Genomic DNA, 20,550 nt, shown 5'->3' with positions numbered 1-20,550 from the left:
TCAGTTTTCTTTTAGCGTATGGCTTTTAGTGCCGAGGGTGTCCGAGGTCATGTTCGGTTCGTCAAATTCTGTAACTGCTTTTCCCGGTACACCTCAGGGGCGTGCGCTATATGTACCGCTGTTTGAGGATATTTGTTGTCTGTGGGTGTAGTGTAGATGTAATTGAATGGGGTAGGAATGGGGAGGAAGCGGACGTGGTTTTGAGAAAGGTACCATTCCGGCATTTGCTTGCAGCTGAAATAGGAAACCACGGAACACCATTTTGGGGATGCCGACGGGGGATTCGAACCTGAGTACAGAGCTAGCAACCATAGCTGGCCATGCCGCAACGCACTGAGATAATCTGTTTCGACAATGGATATTTGCATATGTCTCTTGATACAGACCAGAGCAAAATGTAGCTTCTAATGAAGTCTCAGCCTCATTTATGGCTGTGACAGTACGGAAGCTGCTGAGGTGCGGGTGGTGGTGAGTAATGACAGTTGGAGCACGACTTGTGCGTCTGAGTGCTATGAAAGGTGTTACTGATAGCGCCAGTCATACTAGTCCAGTGATGAAAGCATTTGCAAACTAACTCACTCCTCATCTTGCCACAAGGGCCTCATTTTGGGGCCGCCACCGGTTTTTGCGGTTTCCCATAACCACATAACTTCTGGTGGTGTTATATGAGGATCCTCTCGGCTGACGACCTAACAAACATTTATTATCACAAATTATAAAAGAAGCCTGTTCGTAACTTGTGGATCAGTGGTTGATTGTTGACCTTCGGATTCCAAGATAGCGAGTTCAGATCCGACAGATGTAGTCAGATTTTTGAAGGGCGGAAGAAATGTCCATTCGACACTCCATGTCGTCCGAGGTTGACATGTAAATGATATTAGGTGACTCGTTTGGCGCGTACTTCCCCCAAAAATATTTAAAAGTTGAGCCATAATGTAGATCGCTCTATAGAGAACTAATTTCACTACCATCTGACATAGTAAAAGGGAGCGTCTAAGTTGACACAGGGACAGCCTAAATAGTGTCAAATTAAAATACCTGCAGTCGGTGGCTTAGGCGATACGATTATTATTATTATTATTATTATTATTATTATTATTATTATTATTATTATTATTATTATTATTATTATTATTATTATTATTATTATTATTATGTCCGACTCTGTGGTGTAGTGGTTAGCATTATTAGCTCCCATCCCCAGAGGCCCAGTTTCGATTCCTGGCTCTGCCACGAACTTTGAAAAGTGGTACGAGGGCTGTAAGAGGGTGCACTCAGCCTCGGGAGATCAACTGAGTAGATGTGGGTTCGATGCCAACCTCACCCATCCTCGAAGTGGTTTTCTGTGATTTACCACTTCTTCAGGCAAATGCCGGGATGGCTTCTAACTCAAGGCCACGTCCGCTTCCTTTCCTCTTCCATGTTTATCCCTTCCAATCTTCCCATCCCGCACAAGGCCCCTGTTCATCATAGGTGAAGCAGCCTGGGCGAGGCACTAGTCCTCCTCTCCAGCTGTATCCTCCGACCCAAAGTCTCACGCTCCAGGACACTGCCCTTGAGGCGGTAAAGCTGGGATCCCTCGCTGAGTCCGAGGAAAATCTAACCCTGGAGGGTAAACAGATTAAAGAAAGAAAGAAAAAGAAAGAAAGAAAGAAAGAAAGAAAGAAAGAACGAATTATTATTATTATTATTATTATTATTATTATTATTATTATTATTATTATTATCCCGGTCTAGAAAGCCATGATATCGGCTGAGAGGATTCGTCGAGTTGACAACAGACACCTCATAATCTGCAGGCCTCCGGCGGGCTGAGCAGCGGTCGCTTAGTAGGTCATGGCCTTTCGGGGCTGTTGCGCCATCGGATTTGGGTTTATTATTATTATTATTATTATCATCATTATTATTATTATTATTATTTCATGTAATTATATGTAAAGAAGTCCTAGAAAAATATTTTTTCAAGTCAAATTGGGAGGATCATAAGTTGTTAGACAGAAATGTAGAAGGAAAGGATTCTAAGCGATGTTCTTTAGAGATTGCTTCAAAATCACAGAAACAATAGGCTCCGAGTTCGAGCCTTCGGGACGTTGCTCTTGCAACTCTTTCTTGATTAGAGTCCATTGATCTTAGTGGAACTGTCTCTGAGGGTATTTCTAAGCATCTTAAACATTCTGTGTGCTGTGAGATACAGTCAAATAGAGAACGCTAACGTAGAAACGGGATTCACTTGATTCTGTCACTATACGGTGGAGGGTTCACAAGGTGGGCGTTCTTTCATGAATTAGGGGGGTGACTCACGAGAATTACAAAGTTTTTGGTTTTACGTTCCACTGACTATTTCTACGATTTTCGGTGACAACAAAGAGCCACAAATTTTGTCTCGTGTGTGTTTTTTACACGAGATTGGTGTATTTGAACCTTCAAATACTACCAGACTGAGCCAGGATCCAAGCTTTTTAGCATCCAGTATCCACGCTTCCGTGAATCAACATCATGTTAGAGAGAGAGAGAGAGAGAGAGAGAGAGAGAGTTTGAGGAGGATAATTAGGCTTCTAACACAGGACCAGGAATGAAGGTAGCTCCCCCTCAACGTGCAGTTACAGAAGGTGGATTAGAGAGAGGGAAAGGAAGAGCAGACGTGGTGAAAGGCAGGTGGACTAATGTTTAAAGGGGAAGGAGAGATATCGGTGAGGAATCGATATGAGTCACAGCAGAGGGAAGAAGAGAAGCGGGGAAGTATTACAGAGAAGGGGGGTGGGGGGTGGAGTGGGGGTGGGGTGGGGTAGGTAAGAGGTAGTAAAGCTAAACGTAGAGTACGGGATAGAAAGAGTGAGGTGCAACAGGATCATGCGAGGGAGAAAAGGATCCTTCAGAGAAGATAAGAGAGATCAGGAGGGGAGGAGACAGAATGAGGTGAGTGGGGTTGAGGCTCTGGTCATGGCGAAATCCATTGTTAGGCACGTGGATGAAGTGTGTGAGGGAAAGGGAACCTGTATAGAGTGTTTTTCAGGAATTATGTTGAGGCATATGTTGAGGAAAGTAGAAGGGAAGGAGGAGAGTAAGGAGAAAGTGATAGTTTTTCACTTTGGTACTGTTACGGAGCTTTCCGTGGTAGGTATAGATGAAAGAAGGTGCGGGTGTGAATAGGTCTCCAGCTACGAAAGCAAAATTAATTTAAAATTTAACAAGATTATATTTTCTTTTCAAAAACAAAGAAATAACAAGCATGGCAGGTACAAAGTAGCAAATCAAAAAGGGTAGTTACAATATTTACAGGGATTGGGCTTCGCGCCCAGATTTTACACTGCTTGGGCAATCAGCTCAGTTTTACCCCAAACACGAGTTTTAACAGAGGGGCAGAAAACCCCATTCATACCTAGGAGCCCTTGCTCCAAATTACACAGAAAAGCCTCCACGAGGCATACAACACTCAATTTTCAAAAGAGCCACTCGCTCTCAAAATTTAAACCAAACTCCACCTTCAAGTTGTCCTCACTGGACATAGACACAGGGGTAAAATACCCAACCTACTGAGGTCTATTAAAAAAAAATGGGCAATTACATGACCTCTAAAATAACAATTTGAGAGGAGGCGAACTTGCACTCCTAATACACTTGTTTTAAAAAAACCTAATCTGGCTCTAGGCCACTAATGCAAGGGCTAATCCCATACTACCGAGGTGACTTTAGAAAAGAGCAATTTGTTTTACATTAACGAAGAATAGGTTGAGAAAATAAGTTCACCTCAAGACAATGTGAGTGGGAGCTCGAGAGGGTTAGCACTCTCTATCCCAATATGCAGCTTAAAAGAGAATAGAAGAAAAGATTACATTTTAGGAAAAGGTTACATGGAGGAACGCTTCGCACCCGCCCCGAGAGTTAAACTGCTGAGCTAGCAAAGAAAGAATTTATTAATCGGCCATTACCTTATTGATGACCGCTGCCGAGGAAAGAGGCGCTTCCCGCCTCCTGCTATGTACTTTATACACTGAAAGATGGAACAGAAGTGGCCCGGAGACCCTAAAATCAGCAGTTTATATCCTCTCGCGGAAGGTTCTAGACGTTAGGGGAATGAAAACACCCTCCCACAAACTTTTTATTGGCTCGGGTACAGAAACATATCCAAGTTGGGGGAAGATACATCGGATTGGTCGGAAATAACTCAAAGAAATTCAGGATTGGTTAAATGCAAAACAAGGGGAAAGAGAGGGGTATACAGCCAACTTAAACAATAACTGAAAATTTTTTTAGCAAAGACAAACATGTGAAATAAAAATTTCTCCAACAAAATAGTTCTTTGACTTCGCACTAGGTTGCACTATTGTTGATCTTCAGTAGTGTCCTCTAGAAGAGAAAGTTCACACTTCTTACTTCAAGCGAAACAAAAACACATCACAAATGACACAGTTCAAAAACTCAAAGTTTTCCATGTGGTGACATCTTCAGAGAAAGTAGAGAATTAATAGCGTAGATAAAGTTCAGACTTCCTCCAACAGAGGAGTTTCAACTGGCGCACATTTTGAATTAGCGGTGTGGAGGTGTACCGCCCGGTACAGACCTCCCCCCCCAAAAGTTCCTCCCGGGGTGACACATGAAATGGTTTGAAAACAAGGTCCAAGTTTTGATGTAGATATGGAGATTAATTGCCAAAAAAAAAAAAAAAAAAAAAAAAATTATAAGATTTTCTTAGTTTGGTTTGATTTAGTTTCAAAATTTTGTTGTTGCAGATGAAGTATAGTTTTTAAGTTTGTAGAAGTAGAATTCTGAAGATAACCTTTTAATACTTAACAGTGATGAAAAATTTTGCAATGTCCACCAAATATTGCAGTTGAATTCCCAAGTGTAGTCATTGCTTATAGTAACTGTCCAAGTAGTTGATGTTGATGAAGTTGGATGGCCAGACCGGCCGTTGCAGCTTGCGTCCAAAGGAGGCCGCTCGGACCCCTCAAGTACCCTGAGATACCGCTCGCCCGCACTATGAGGGGAGCAGAGGTGTTGAAACACGCCGCGCCCGCGGTGAACATATACAGGCTGCGGGCAAGTAGCAGGTCGTGCGCCGCACATCAGCCTTGGCCGGGAGGAGAGCTCCGGCTCGCCGTGCACATGTCGTCCTCGCTGGGGCCGAGGGGGCCCGTCCTCGAACCCAGCCGCGGCACAGCGCCGCGCGGCTGCGGGGGCACTGAAACATTAAAGCTAGGCGGCAGAATTGTGTTGGACCATCATGTTTCTTTTGAGGGCACAGGCATGTAGAGAGATTGAGGGGCCAGCGGCGTGCAGATATCCATGGCATTTCATCTAAGCCAGCCACTGTGTGTAGTGGAGCAGGAGACGGGAGCGTGGTAATGGCCGTGGCAAGGACAGGATGGCAGTTTAACAAATCGGGGGAGGTTTACAAGAAATGCTTAAATATAGAGAAATATAATAGAAGGAGCAGAAAGCCTTAAGAGTGGAACTCACAAAAAATATAACCTTCATATTCCTATCAAATTATATGAAGCAAGTTGACACACAATTTACACCGGTTTCACCTGGGACAGGTGAACCCTAAATATCCTCTCGGTGGCTGGATTGCTTACTAACAATGTAACCGGAGTAAGAAAATCGAGAATGATGCATGGCCCATGAAATCTGGGGGCAAGCTTGCCCGCGGGAACAAAATTCTTGACCATCACCTGGTCACCTACCTTCAAAGTGGTGGGTCTCCGTCCACGATCATACTTTTCTCTAACCTTTTCATGAGATACCTTAAGATTGGCTTTAGCCTTCTTCCAAAGATCTTTAATATTATCCGGATCTATTGTCTCGGGTAGAATGTCACTCAGAGACCAAAGGTTAGAGAGCGGCGTGTTGGGAACAAACTTGAACATCAAGGAAGCTGGAGTGAACTTATGAGATTCATGAACCGCCGAATTCAAAGCAAAAGCTAACCAATGCAGGGACGTGTCCCACCTGGAATGATCTTCATGATGATAGGCAATAAGTGCGGACCTGAGATTACGATTAACCCGTTCAGCCAGAGATGGTTGAGGGTAATAAGCAGAAGTAGTTACATGAGAGATGGATAAGTCAAAACAGAATTTACGAAATAAGTTAGATGTAAAAGCCTTAGCATTATCAGATACAATATATTGGCACGGACCAAAAGAAGCAAAAATAGAATTTAAGCAGGTAATGGTAGACTGAGCGGTAGCCAGCTTAGTCGGAAATAACCAAGAAAATCTGGTAAAACCATCTACACACACAAGGATGAACTTGTTGGCATTACCCTTTGACTGGGGGAATGGTCCTACATAATCAATATACAGGCGTTCCATGGGGCGCGACGCTTGCTGGGAAGACAAGAGGCCTACCTTGGTGGACATGGTCGGTTTACTAAGCAAACAAGATTTACAAGCCTTTACTAGTTCACGGATTTCACCGTCCATACCTTTCCAGATGAACATTTCACGAATCTTTTCACGAGTTTTAAAGATACCAAGATGCCCTCCTAATGGGGTCTCATGATAATACTTGAAGATCATAGGTACAAGAACCGCTGGAACAACAACTTTCATCATCTTATCATGCCTCGAAGGGCAACATAGAACACCATTCCTCAGAACATAAGGGACAACATGTTCCCCAGAAGAAAGGGTTTCCATTATCGGAGCCAGCGTCGGATCTTCACGTTGGTATTTCTCGATATCCCTAAAGAGCATGGGAGCATCTGTTAGGATGGCATTAACCTCAGATAGTATGGACTCGGAAGGTGATGAACTGTCGACCGGTTCATGGGTCTCGACGTCGTTAGAAAACATACGGCTGAGTCCATCAGCAACAACATTTTCGGTACCTCTGATATGTCTAACATCAAACTGGAAGGCAGAAATACGGATGGCCCAGCGGGCTATACGACCAGTACGACGCGGCCTCCCTAAGACCCAGCTTAAGGCTTGATTATCTGTCTCCAGGTCGAATTTGACATGTTCCAGATAGAGACGGAATTTCTATAAGGCGAATAAGACTGCCAAACCTTCGAGCTCATAGATGGAATACTTGGCTTCTTGAGCCGACAATGTCCTAGACGCATAGGCGATGGGGCGCCTCCCTAGTTCAGTCTCTTGAAGAAGGACTGCAGCTACCGCTGACGACGATGCGTCGGTTTGGACAATGAATTTCTTCGAGAAATCAGGCATAGCAAGTACAGGGGCATTACAAAGAGCTAATTTAAGGTCTTCAAAAGCGGCTTGTTGAAAAGGTCCCCACTCGAATTTGATGCCTTTCCTACGAAGAAGGTTTAAGGGCGCCGCTCTATTAGCGAAGTTAGGAATAAACTTCCTGAAGAAATTCACCATACCAATGAACCTGGCGATACCTTTAATGTCCTTAGGAGGTTTAAAATCACGGATGGCCTGTGTTCTAGAATGATCGACTGCTACACCATCAGGTGACACAATATGCCCTAGGAAAGACATAGAGGGCTTAGCAAAGGCAACCTTGGACAACTTAACAGTTAACCCAGCCTTACGAAGGCGATCGAGAACCTCTCGCAGATGATCTAGATGTTCTTCAAAAGTCTCTGAAAATACGACGACATCATCCAAGTAGTGATATAAGTACTCAAATTTGATGTCGGAGAAGACCCTATCTAGTAGCCTAGTGAGTACAGCTGCTCCCGTGGGGAGCCCGAAAGGCACGCGGTTGTATTCATATAAATTCCAGTCCGTGGCAAACGCTGTAAGATGTTTAGACTCTTCGGCCAGGGGAATTTGATTATAGGCCTGATTCAAGTCCAAGATAGTAAAGAACTTGGCCTTACGAAACCATGAAAAACAAGAATGAAGGTCGGGAAGGGGCACAGATTGTAACACCACCTTCCGATTGAGAGCCCTGTAATCAATGACAGGCCTGAAGCCTCCTTGGGGTTTCGGGACTAAAAAAATAGGCGAAGAATACGCTGACTTAGAGGGCCTAATAATACCGTCCTTCAACATCTGATCGATGATTTCTTTTAGAGCCTTCATTTTAGGTGGAGATAGCCTATAAGGTGGAAAACGGACAGGAATCGAATCCGTGACCTCAATTTTGTATTCAATAAGGTCAGTAACACCCAGAGTATCAGAGAACACCTCGGGAAACGACTGACACAATTTGCGAATACTATCAGCCTGCTCCTCAGGTAGATGTCTAAGGTCTAACAACATCTCATCCTGGGTAGGCGAAATAGAAGAACATGATGCAGAATTACACTTTAATAGAGGGATATTACAATTAGAGGCAAATTTGAAAGTGCAAGACCTACTCTGAAGATCGAGCACAAGACCAGTGTGAGAAATAAAGTCCGCTCCCAATATAATGGGGCAAGACAAATGCTTGGCCACAAACAATTTTTCCATGTGAATTGAAAAATACGAATTTTGACATATAAGGAACCGAGAATTTCTAATGGAGAGGAATTAGCCGAAACGTATTGGATCGCCGACAAACAATAGTTAGGAAGCTTACAAACAGATTTCAATTTTGAATACCAATCAGCCGAAATAATAGAACAAACACTACCTGAATCTAAGAGAGCTGTTATAGGCTCGTTATTTAACTCAATTTTGAGAAAGGGGACCGGTGCGGGGGAATCCGCCGCAATCCTAAGACACTCTTTGGGACCTTCAAAAGATGAATTTGAAAATTGCTCGTTCCCTGAAGTTACAACCTGTTTACCCGGGGCTGAGTCTCGGGAAGGTGGATTAGACGACTCAGCCGAAGCCACTAGTCACTTTTTATTATTGGCATAGTTGGAATTTGCGCCAGAAGTTGAGCAGGAGGGGGTGCCGTTCGAATTGGGACAATTCTTGGCGATATGTGAGAAAGCCCCACATTTAAAACAGCCTTGTGATGACCCGGCTCCATTCCTTGTCCCACTTGACTTGATTAGTGGACACTTGTTGCGCAGATGGTCAGGCGACCCGCAAGCATAACATTTACGGGGATTGACTGGTCGGCGAGGTGGAGGCCGAGTATTACTAAAGGAAGGCGGGGGTTCTTTCGCGACACGCAAAGAATCGGCGTATCTAACTCCTTCCGCTGAGACGGCCAATGCTTCAAGTTCAGAGAAAGTTTGCGGGCACGCCGCGAAACACAAATATGACCTGTAGGGTGGTGAAATCCCTTCCACAATAGCTTGTACAATCTGATCCTCAGGGAAATGAAGAGCAAACACCCTAGTATAAAACTTAATGTCCTGTATGAAATCAGCCAAGTTTTCATCCAAGCGTTGTACACGGTAATAGTACTTCTGAATAAGGGAGGACCTGGCCCTAGCCGGGATGAAGTTAGCTAGCAAATGGGCATGGAAATCCTCAATAGATGATTGCTCGGCAATGGCTCTTACGATTTTATCTGAGAGAATACCAATAGCATACGGATAGATAATTTGCAAAATTTGACATGGAGAAAGAGAAAACACAAGGGCATGATCCTGAAATTCAACTAGAAATCTTAAAAAAGAAATTACATCACTGGTGGTATTAACGGAAAACTTAGAGATACCTCTGAGCAACATTGCCAATGGATGAGGCAAGCTGCTAAACCCGGGTGACATAGTAGGTAAAGGTTTCAATGGCAAAGAAGTTAATTCAGAACGGATGTTACTCAATGATGCACGACGTTCAGATTCGTTCTCCAATGGGGCAGGGATAGTTTGAGCAGCAACGGTTATCCTATTCACTTCTCCCTTGGGAGGCGCTTCCTCACTACCTGCATTCACTGTGGTGGGTAGATCGCTTTTGGGAGGAACCTCCCCTGTTAACAATTGAGTGACCTTGCTAGATAATTCAGACATATTTTCAAGCAGCGTACTAGCTTCCTTCTTCTGAACGTCATTCAACTTTAGAGACAACAGATCGTTAACCCTATTCGAAAAATGATATAGCCTAGCTTGCACACGCTTAATTTGATTAGGAGAAGGATCATTTTCATCAAAAAAACTAACTACAGAAGCTAGCCCAGTAATATTCTCCGTGATCGTGGAAAGAGAGTCGTCAATTTCTTTCTCTCCCAAATTGGGGATGGAAATGGGCAAATCTAGGGACTCTCTAAGCTTGTTTGTGTCTACTGCAACCGTGCCTCCAGATTGTACATTTCTAATAGTCAATTCATAGATCAACTCCTCCTTGCGCAAATAGTTAAGATGGAGAACATCGCGAGGGCCGGGCATGGTGACAGAACAATTTTGAAAAACTCAAAAAATTCCAGCAACTGGGAAAATAGTTAGAGTTCGGAACAAACAATGTTTAGCCGTCAAAAGGGGCTAAATTGAGACCCATTCAACCACGCTCTGCTACCACTTGTTACGGAGCTTTCCGTGGTAGGTATAGGTGAAAGAAGGTGCGGGTGTGAATAGGTCTCCAGCTACGAAAGCAAAATTAATTTAAAATTTAACAAGATTATATTTTCTTTTCAAAAACTAAGAAATAACAAGCATGGCAGGTACAAAGTAGCAAATCAAAAAGGGTAGTTACAATATTTACAGGGATTGGGCTTCGCGCCCAGATTTTACACTGCTTGGGCAATCAGCTCAGTTTTACCCCAAACACGAGTTTTAACAGAGGGGCAGAAAACCCCATTCATACCTAGGAGCCCTTGCTCCAAATTACACAGAAAAGCCTCCACGAGGCATACAACACTCAATTTTCAAAAGAGCCACTCGCTCTCAAAATTTAAACCAAACTCCACCTTCAAGTTGTCCTCACTGGACATAGACACAGGGGTAAAATAGACAACCTACTGAGGTCTATTAAAAAAACAAATGGGCAATTACATGACCTCTAAAATAACAATTTGAGAGGAGGCGAACTTGCACTCCTAATACACTTGTTTTAAAAAAACCTAATCTGGCTCTAGGCCACTAATGCAAGGGCTAATCCCATACTACCGAGGTGACTTTAGAAAAGAGCAATTTGTTTTACATTAACGAAGAATAGGTTGAGAAAATAAGTTCACCTCAAGACAATGTGAGTGGGAGCTCGAGAGGGTTAGCACTCTCTATCCCAATATGCAGCTTAAAAGAGAATAGAAGAAAAGATCGTTACATTTTAGGAGAAGGTTACATGGAGGAACGCTTCGCACCCGCCCCGAGAGTTAAACTGCTGAGCTAGCAAAGAAAGAATTTATTAATCGGCCATTACCTTATTGATGACCGCTGCCGAGGAAAGAGGCGCTTCCCGCCTCCTGCTATGTACTTTATACACTGAAAGATGGAACAGAAGTGGCCCGGAGACCCTAAAATCAGCAGTTTATATCCTCTCGCGGAAGGTTCTAGACGTTAGGGGAATGAAAACACCCTCCCACAAACTTTTTATTGGCTCGGGTACAGAAACATATCCAAGTTGGGGGAAGATACATCGGATTGGTCGGAAATAACTCAAAGAAATTCAGGATTGGTTAAATGCAAAACAAGGGGAAAGAGAGGGGTATACAGCCAACTTAAACAATAACTGAAATTTTTTTTAGCAAAGACAAACATGTGAAATAAAAATTTCTCCAACAAAATAGTTCTTTGACTTCGCACTAGGTTGCACTATTGTTGATCTTCAGTAGTGTCCTCTAGAAGAGAAAGTTCACACTTCTTACTTCAAGCGAAACAAAAACACATCACAAATGACACAGTTCAAAAACTCAAAGTTTTCCATGTGGTGACATCTTCAGAGAAAGTAGAGAATTAATAGCGTAGATAAAGTTCAGACTTCCTCCAACAGAGGAGTTTCAACTGGCGCACATTTTGAATTAGCGGTGTGGAGGTGTACCGCCCGGTACAGGTACCATCAGCGTAAGGCGAGCGGAATATACCGTGTGATTCAGCCGCCCCTTCGAATGTAGTTTTATGCAACCCAAGTGACGTGCGACACGGTTATAGGGTGGTTATTTCCCTGCAGGCGTACTGTGTGGTACTAAAGCCCAGTGAGCACATTTTGCTCACGATTCTGAACCCTACCGACAGGTTATATCATCCACTCGCAAAACATGATGTCTTGAAATCATATAGCGAAGTCCTTTGATCATGTAACTATGTTAATGTGTCGTGCCTCATGACCGGGTGTAACGAAGACGGGAATTAATGCATAAAACTAAGGTAAAAAATGAAATGGCGTATGGCTTTTAGTGCCGGGAGTGTCCGAGGACATGGTCGGCTCGCCAGGTGCAGGTCTTTCGATTTGACACCCGTAGGTGACCTGCGCGTCGTGTTGAGGATGAAATGATGATGAAGACGACACATACACCCAGCCCCAGTGCCAGTGAAATTAACCAATGGTGGTAAAAATTCCCGACCCTGCCGGGAATCGAACCCGGGACCCCTGTGACCAAAGGCCAGCACGCTAACCATTTAGCCATGGAGCCGGACAAAACTAAGGTAACAGTGCACAGTTAAACACCGAACCGAATGGCGTACGTACTTTACTCCCGTCGTACTCCCAGCGTGGTTCCAGCGTTATAGTGTAGCAGATTTGGTTAGGCGTTAATCTAACAGTCGACGGAATGTGCCATCAGCGGGTCGAATCCTGCATCGTCCAAATATTTTTGCGCCGGTATGATGTTTGAATATGTAAACACAGGCCCACGTTTGCCACATTCAAATAGTAGAACGACGCTGTTATTCATCTTGTGGCCTGCGCATACTCCGTGGTTAGGGCCTGAATGTAATCTCAGCTGTCATTCGGCGTGTTTTCCACAGAGGAATTCGTAGGCATGCTCCTCATTTATGGGGAAGCAAGACAAAACGCGTGCGAGGCACTACGTCTGTACCAGGAACGGTATCCTGACAGGCGAAACCTGGCTACTAAGACATTCCGCTATGTTGAAAGACTACTACGGACAACGGGCGTGATTTTCAAGCAGGCACTAGTCCACTATAGGCCCGTTACATCGGGTGAAACATCTTGAGCTACACCAAGAGCTCCATGGGCGGGATTTCACCACAGCATGCACTATTGGAGTCCGGACAATCCTCACTGTGTGCGACGGGCAGCCCATCAAGTACGATGGGGAGTGAATGTGTGGGGTGGAATGGTGGGGGATCGTCTGATAGTACCTTATTTCTTTGAGGGCCATTGGACGGGCCCACGCTATCTGCACTTTCTGCGTCAGGAACTCCCACTGCTGCTGGAGGATGTGTCCTTGCACGACCGTTTGATGATGTGGTTGCAACAGGATTGAGTTTCGCCACATTCGACTTTACCCTTCGTGACCATCTAAACGAGGAACTGCCAGGGAAATGGTTAGGACGACGAGGTGCTGTTTCTTGGCCTGCCAGATCACCGGATTTAACGACGTTAGACTTCTTCTTATAGGGGAATTTGAAGAACGTCGTTTACACTCGAGCGACGGAAATCTCCGACCAGCTCCGGCAACTCATCATGGACGCCTGCCGAGCAATTACACCTGGAATGCTTCAGCGCGCAAGACGATCTATTGAACACCTGGCCCGAATGTGCATAAATCAAAACGGTCATCACATCGAACATTTGAAACCCGTGTCAGGGCAGTTTTGTTCCTATTATTTCCGGTACGTATACAGTATGTCCGGCCTGCTAACTAAATCGGCCCTTCTTAGGGCCACAAACACATTCATCCACACACATTTTGCATGAAAGGGGGTGTACGTGCGGTGTGTGTTAAATAAATATTTTAAAAATATGGAATCTTCACCCTGAAATCGAACCTTCCACCTTACACGTATGCCTTCGAGTGTTTAATACGAGTATAATATTACGGCGTCCTATCATAGTGAGGCGGTAAATACCAACATATCCTGTCGTGTTGTCTGAGCATACCGGCAGGGCAGATATTTTCAGGACGGAATTAATATTGTGGGTTGCATAAAACTACATTGGTAGGGGCAGCTGAATCACACGGTATACCGATATAGTTAGAGATATGTGGGATCTGTTTATGACAGCGCTGGGGAAGTGTAAGGGAGCGGAGACTGTTATCAGTGGGATAATGTGTAGAAGGGATACTGACTGGAGGGCGATCGGGAGTATGAGACTAGGGAGTGGGTATAGTCCGCGCACTTTTAGCGATATTTCCTTGTACGGGGTGAGGAGTAAGGAGGGAGCTCTCCCGGTTCCGGTAATACTGCCACCTGAATGGAAATGAAATCGAATGGAATCGATAATATGATCGATCGATATGAATTTTCTAAACCTTTATTATCTTAAGCCAACAACTGTGTCATACACACATTATACAACATTTCTCGATGCGAATCTTGTTCCTAGCATGAATTCTATAGTTTGGCTTTGCTGTGTAAACAACAACAGAACTAATACGTAAAGAATACGTAAAGTGTACGCCAGATGTCGCACAGCGATTCATAGTTTGTGTTTCAAAGGTTGCCAATACGAATCTCGAAGATACCCGAGGTCGACCGATTCAGCACTAGGGTGTCCATGTATCGCTAAAAGGTGCGCGTACTACATGTGGGAAACTGGGAATGAGATTTGTAGATCCTATTCGGTGGGTAGGAGATAGGGATCTGATCTCAGATGGCCTTCAACTGAACCACATGGGTACATATGAGTTAGGGAGGTTGTTTAGGAACGTTATAGGGAGGTAGATTAAGGAAAACGAAGTGGATTAAGGGGCAGTGATGATAGTACTGGGAGCTGGAAGTCAAGTAAGGAAGGAATAAAGTTATTAGTATTAAACCGCAATACCGTAAGGAAAGGAATAGAATTAAGTGATTTAATCTATATAAATAAAGTTGTAGGGGGTCCACTGTCTGCAATTTCGTTTATTTTGCCAGTTTTTGAGACATTGATACGTTTTAGGTCAACTCAAGATCGCATCAGTGGTTTTTAGCATAAAACTACATTGAAAGGGGCAACTGAATGACACGGTATACCAATATAGTAAGAGATATGTGGGATCTGTTTATGGCAGCGCTGGGGAAGTGTTATCAGTGGGATCATGTGTGATACGTAGATGTATTGGTTCAATCTATTTTTCATTTTTCTCTTATGCATTACTTGCAAGGTACCCGTGCTTTTATACGGTTTTAAACTTAAGGTTATCTACCAAAGTTTTAAATTTTGAGAGCCCACTTTCGACTAGCCCATAAAATACACTATCAGTTCGTACGTCAAACGGTTTTGGTGAAATGATAATGTATTTTCGTACCTCACACTCATTTTAACTCCCATACAATTGGAATGTTTTAAAACCCCATGTTATTTTAATATCTAGAGCGTAGATGCGACTAACCTGTGAAATTTTTACTTCGTACTTCGAGAAGTAATGGAGGAATGAATGTTTTGTTTTAGGGATAGACGGTTTTAAAAATATTTCTTATTTAACACCTAGGACATGGAAGACGAAGAGTCGACCCTCATTAGAATTTCCTTAGGGGAGAAACATTTTGAAGCCAAGCTGAGTGGCTCAGAATGTTAAAGCGCTGGCTTTCTGAACCCAAGTTGTCAGGTACGATTCTGGCTCAGTCCGGTGGTACAAATACATCAACCTCGTGTCAATAGATTTACCGGCACGTACAAGAACTCCCACGGGACACAATTCCGGCACCACGGCGTCTTCAAATTCATAAAAGTAATTAGTGGGGCGTAAAATCAATAACATTATTATTATTATTGTTACCGTATTTTTGTGGTAGGTAGAGGTGAAAGAAGGTGCGGGTGTGAACGGGTCTCAAACTACGAAATTAAAGTTAATGTAAAATTTAACAAGGTTATATTTTCTTAGCAAAAAACAAGAAATAACAATAATGGCAGGTACAGAGTAGCAAAACCACTAATCGAGAATGTACAATTACAGGATTTGGGCTCCGAGAGCCAGACAGACAATTCTGAGCAATTAGCCCAACTTTACGATATACAGAATTCAACAAAGGGGCAGAAGACCCCAATCAAGCCCAGGAGCACTTGCTCCAAATTACACAGTAAAGCCTCCTCGAGGCATACAACACTCAGTTTTCGAAAAAGAGCCACTCGCTCTCAACTTTAAGCCTATCAAAGGCCACACCAAACTCCACCTTCAAGTTGTCCTCTAAGGACATATACACAGGGGTAACAGACCCAACCTACTGAGGTCTATTAAGTGAGAAAAAGGTTAATTACTTGACCTCTAAAATAACAATTGAGAGGAGGCGATCTGCACTCCTAATACACTTGTTTAAAACCCTAATCTGGCACTAGGCCGCTAATGCAAGGGGTAATCCCATACTAAAGAGGTGACTTAAGAAAGAAACAATTTACATTACTGTTACGGAAGAATCGGTTGAGAAAAATAAGTTCACCTCAGAACAATATGAGTGGGAGATCGAGAGGGTTAAGCACTCTCTATCCCAATATGTAGTTTTGAAAGAGAATAGAGGCTAAGAGTCTTTACATTTTAGGGAAAGTTACATGGTAGAGACGCTTCGGACCCGCCCCGAGAGTTAAACTGCTGAGCTAGCAAGAAAAGAAGTTATTAAAAGGCCATTACCTTGGTGTTGAACTGCTCCCCGAAGAAAGAGGCGCTTCCCACCCCCTGCTATGTACTTTACACACAGAAAGATGGTACTGAAGTGGCCTCGAGACCCGAAAATCTGCAGTTTATATACTCTCGCGGAAAGTTCGAGGCGTTTTTGGAATGAGAACACCCTCCCACAAGGATTTTATTGGTTCACCACGAAACCCCCTACACAATACGAGGAAGAAACATATTATTGGTTGAAAATTAATTCGAGAAATTCGGGATTGGCTAAATTCAAAACAAAGGGGAAAGAAAGGGTTAATATTGCCAACTTAAACAATGACTGAAAGAAATTTAGCAAAGAACAAACTTTTGAAATTAAATTTTCTCAACAAAAACAGTTCTTTCACTTCGCACTAGGGTGCACCGTTGTAGTTCTTCAGTAGTGTCCTCTAGAAGAGAATGTTCACACTTCTTACTCCAAGCAAAACAAAAATACATCGAAAACAACACAGTTCAGAAACTTCAAAATTTCAAAGTAATGGCATCTTCAGGGTAACTTGAAAATTAACACATAAGACAAAGTTCAGACTTCTCCCAGTAGGGGAGTTTCAACTGGCGCACGGTTTAAATAAGCGGCGTGGAGGTGTACCGCCCGGTACAGACCTCCCCCCCCCCAAAAGTTCCTCCAAGGGGGTAACACGGAAGAACATAAACATTTGTTTGAAAACAAGGTCCAAGTTATGATGTTGCTATGGAGATTAATTGCAGAAGCATTTATCAAAATAGTGAAAATTTGATTTGATCCAGTTTCAAAAATTCTCGTAGTAACTGCTGAAGTAATGTCTTTATGTTTGTAGAAGTTGAATTCAGAAGAAAAACTTTTAATACTTGAAAGTGAAGAAAAATTTTTAAAGTCCACCAGGAATTGCAGTAAAATCCAAGAAAAGGTAGTAATGTTGAACTGGAATGTCCATATAGCTGATTAAATATTTTCAAGGTTGATTAAGTTGGATGGCCAGAGCGGCCGCTGCGGCTTGTGTCCAGAGGAGGCCGCTCGGACCCCTCAAGTACCCTGAGATACCGCTCGCCCGCACTATGAGAGGAGTAGTGGTGTTGAAGCACGCCGCGCCCGCGGCGAACATATACAGGCTGCGGGCCAGTTACTGGTTGTGCGCCGCACATCAGCCTTGGCTGGGAGGAGGACTCCGGCTCGCCGTACACAGGTTGGCCTCACTGGGGAAGGGCGGGCCCGTACCCTGCCTCAGGAGCGGTACGGCGCCGCGCTGCTGCGGGGGCACTGAAACATTAAAGCTCGACGGCAGAATTTTTGTTGGACCAGAATGATAATAGGGTACATTCATTGTGGTGAGGTTGAGGGGCCAGCGGCGTGGAGAAATTCATTTCTCGTACAAGCCACTGTGTGTAGTGGAGCAGGAGACGGGAGCGTGGTAATGGCCGTGGCAACGACAGGGTGGCAGTTTAACGGTTCGGGGCAGGTTTTACAAAAATGCTTACATATAAAACAAAATATTATAGAAGGGGAAGAAAGCCTTAAAAGTGAAAACCTTCAAAAAAATATAACCTTCGTATTCCTTTCAAATTATATGAATCAAGTTAACACAAAATTTACACCGGTTTCACCTGGGACAGGTGAACCCTAAATATCCTCTCGGTGGCTGGATTACTTAATAACAACGTAACCGGCGTAAGGAAATCGAGAATTATGCACGGCCCATGAAATCTGCTTGCAAGCTTGCCCGCGGGAACAAAATTCTTGACCATCACTTGGTCGCCTACCTTCAAATTGGTGGGTCTCCGTCCACGATCATATCTTTCCCTAACCTTTTCATGAGACACTTTAAGATTGGCTTTAGCCTTCTTCCAAAGATCTTTAATATTGTCCGGGTCTATTGTCTCGGGTAGAATGTCACTCAGAGACCAGAGGTTAGAGAGCGGCGTGTTGGGAACAAACTTGAACATCAAAGACGCTGGAGAAAATTTATGTGATTCATGAACCGCCGAATTCTAAGCAAAAGCTAACCAATGCAGAGACGTGTCCCATCTAGAATGATCTTCATGATGATAGGCAATAAGCGCGGACCTGAGATTACGATTAACCCGTTCAGCCAGAGATGGTTGAGGTAATAAGCCGAAGTTGTCACATGAGATATGGACAGGTCAAAGCACAATTTACGAAATAAATTAGATGTGAAAGCCTTAGCATTATCAGATACAATATATTGACACGGACCAAAAGAAGCAAAGATAGAATTTAGAGAAGTAATGGTGGACTGAGCGGTAGCCAGCTTAGTCGGAAATAACCAGGAAAATCTTGTAAAACCATCTACGCATACAAAGATGAACTTGTTGGCATTCCCCTTTGACTGGGGGAAGGGTCCTATATAATCAATATACAGGCGTTCCATGGATCGCGACGCTTGATGAGAAGACAAAAGGCCTACCTTGGTGGACATGGTTGGTTTACTAAGCAAACAGGATTTACAAGCCTTTACTAGTTTACAGATTTCACCGTCCATACCCTTACAGATGAACATTTCACGAATCTTCTCACGAGTTTTAAAGATGCCTAGATGCCCTCCTAATGGGGTCTCATGATAATACTTGAAGATCATAGGTACAAGAACAGCTGGAACGACAAATTTCATCATTTTATCATGCCTCGATGAGCAACATAAAACACCATTCCTCAAAACATAAGGGACGACATGTTCCCCAGAAGAAAGGGTTTCCATTATCGGAGCCAGCGTCGGATCTTCACGTTGGTATTTCTCGATATCCCTAAAGAGCATGGGAGCATCTGTTAAGATGGCATTAACATCAGATAGCATGGACTCGGGAGGAGATGAACTATCGACCGGTTCATGGTTCTCAACGTCGTTGGAAAACATACGGCTGAGTCCATCAGCGACAATATTTTCGGTACCTCTGATATGCCTGACATCGAATTGGAAGGCAGAGATTCGGATGGCCCAACGGGCTATACGACCAGTACGACGCGGCCTACCTAAGACCCAGCTTAAGGCTTGATTATCTGTCTCCAGGTCGAATTTGACATGTTCCAGATAGAGACGGAACTTTTCTAAGGCAAATAAGACTGCCAAACCTTCGAGCTCATATATGGAGTACTTTGCTTCTTGAGCCGATAGAGTCCTAGATGCATAGGCGATAGGTCGCCTCCCTAGTTCAGTCTCTTGAAGAAGGACTGCAGCTACTGCTGACGACGACGCGTCAGTTTGGACGATGAATTTCTTTGGGAAATCAGGCATAACAAGGACAGGGGCATTACAGAGAGCTAATTTAAGATCTTCAAAAGCGGCTTGTTGAGAAGGTCCCCACTCGAATTTGATGCCTTTCCTACGAAGAAGGTTTAAGGGCGCCGCTCTATTAGCGAAGTTAGGAATAAACTTCCTGAAGAAATTCACCATACCAATGAACCTGGCGATACCTTTAATGTCCTTGGGAGGTTTAAAATCACGGATGGCCTGTGTTCTAGAATGATCGACGGCAACACCATCAGGTGACACAATATGCCCTAGGAATGACATAGAGGGCTTAGCAAAGGCAACCTTGGACAACTTGACAGTTAACCCAGCCTTACGCAGGCGATTGAGAACTTCTCGCAGATGATCTAGATGTTCTTCAAAGGTCTCCGAAAATACGACGACATCATCCAAGTAGTGATACAAGTACTCAAATTTGATGTCGGAGAATACCCTATCTAGCAGCCTAGTGAGTACAGCTGCTCCCGTGGGGAGCACGAAAGGCACGCGGTTGTATTCATACAAATTCCAATCCGTGGCAAACGCTGTAAGATGTTTAGACTCTTCGGCCAGGGGAATTTGATTGTAGGCCTGATTCAAATCCAAGATGGTGAAGAACTTGGCCTTACGGAACCGTGAAAAACAAGAATGAAGGTCGGGAAGGGGCACAGATTGTAACACCACCTTCCGATTGAGAGCCCTATTATCAATTACAGGCCTGAAGCCCCCTTGGGGTTTCGGGACTAGAAAAATAGGCGAAGAATACGCCGACTTAGAGGGCCTAATAATACCATCCTTCAACATCTGATCGATGATTTCTTTCAGA

Source organism: Anabrus simplex, chromosome 1, assembly GCF_040414725.1.
Source record: "Anabrus simplex isolate iqAnaSimp1 chromosome 1, ASM4041472v1, whole genome shotgun sequence".
Taxonomy (NCBI): domain Eukaryota; kingdom Metazoa; phylum Arthropoda; class Insecta; order Orthoptera; family Tettigoniidae; genus Anabrus; species Anabrus simplex.
The sequence above is the reverse complement of the archived record's forward strand: the minus strand, read 5'-3'. Positions refer to the sequence as shown.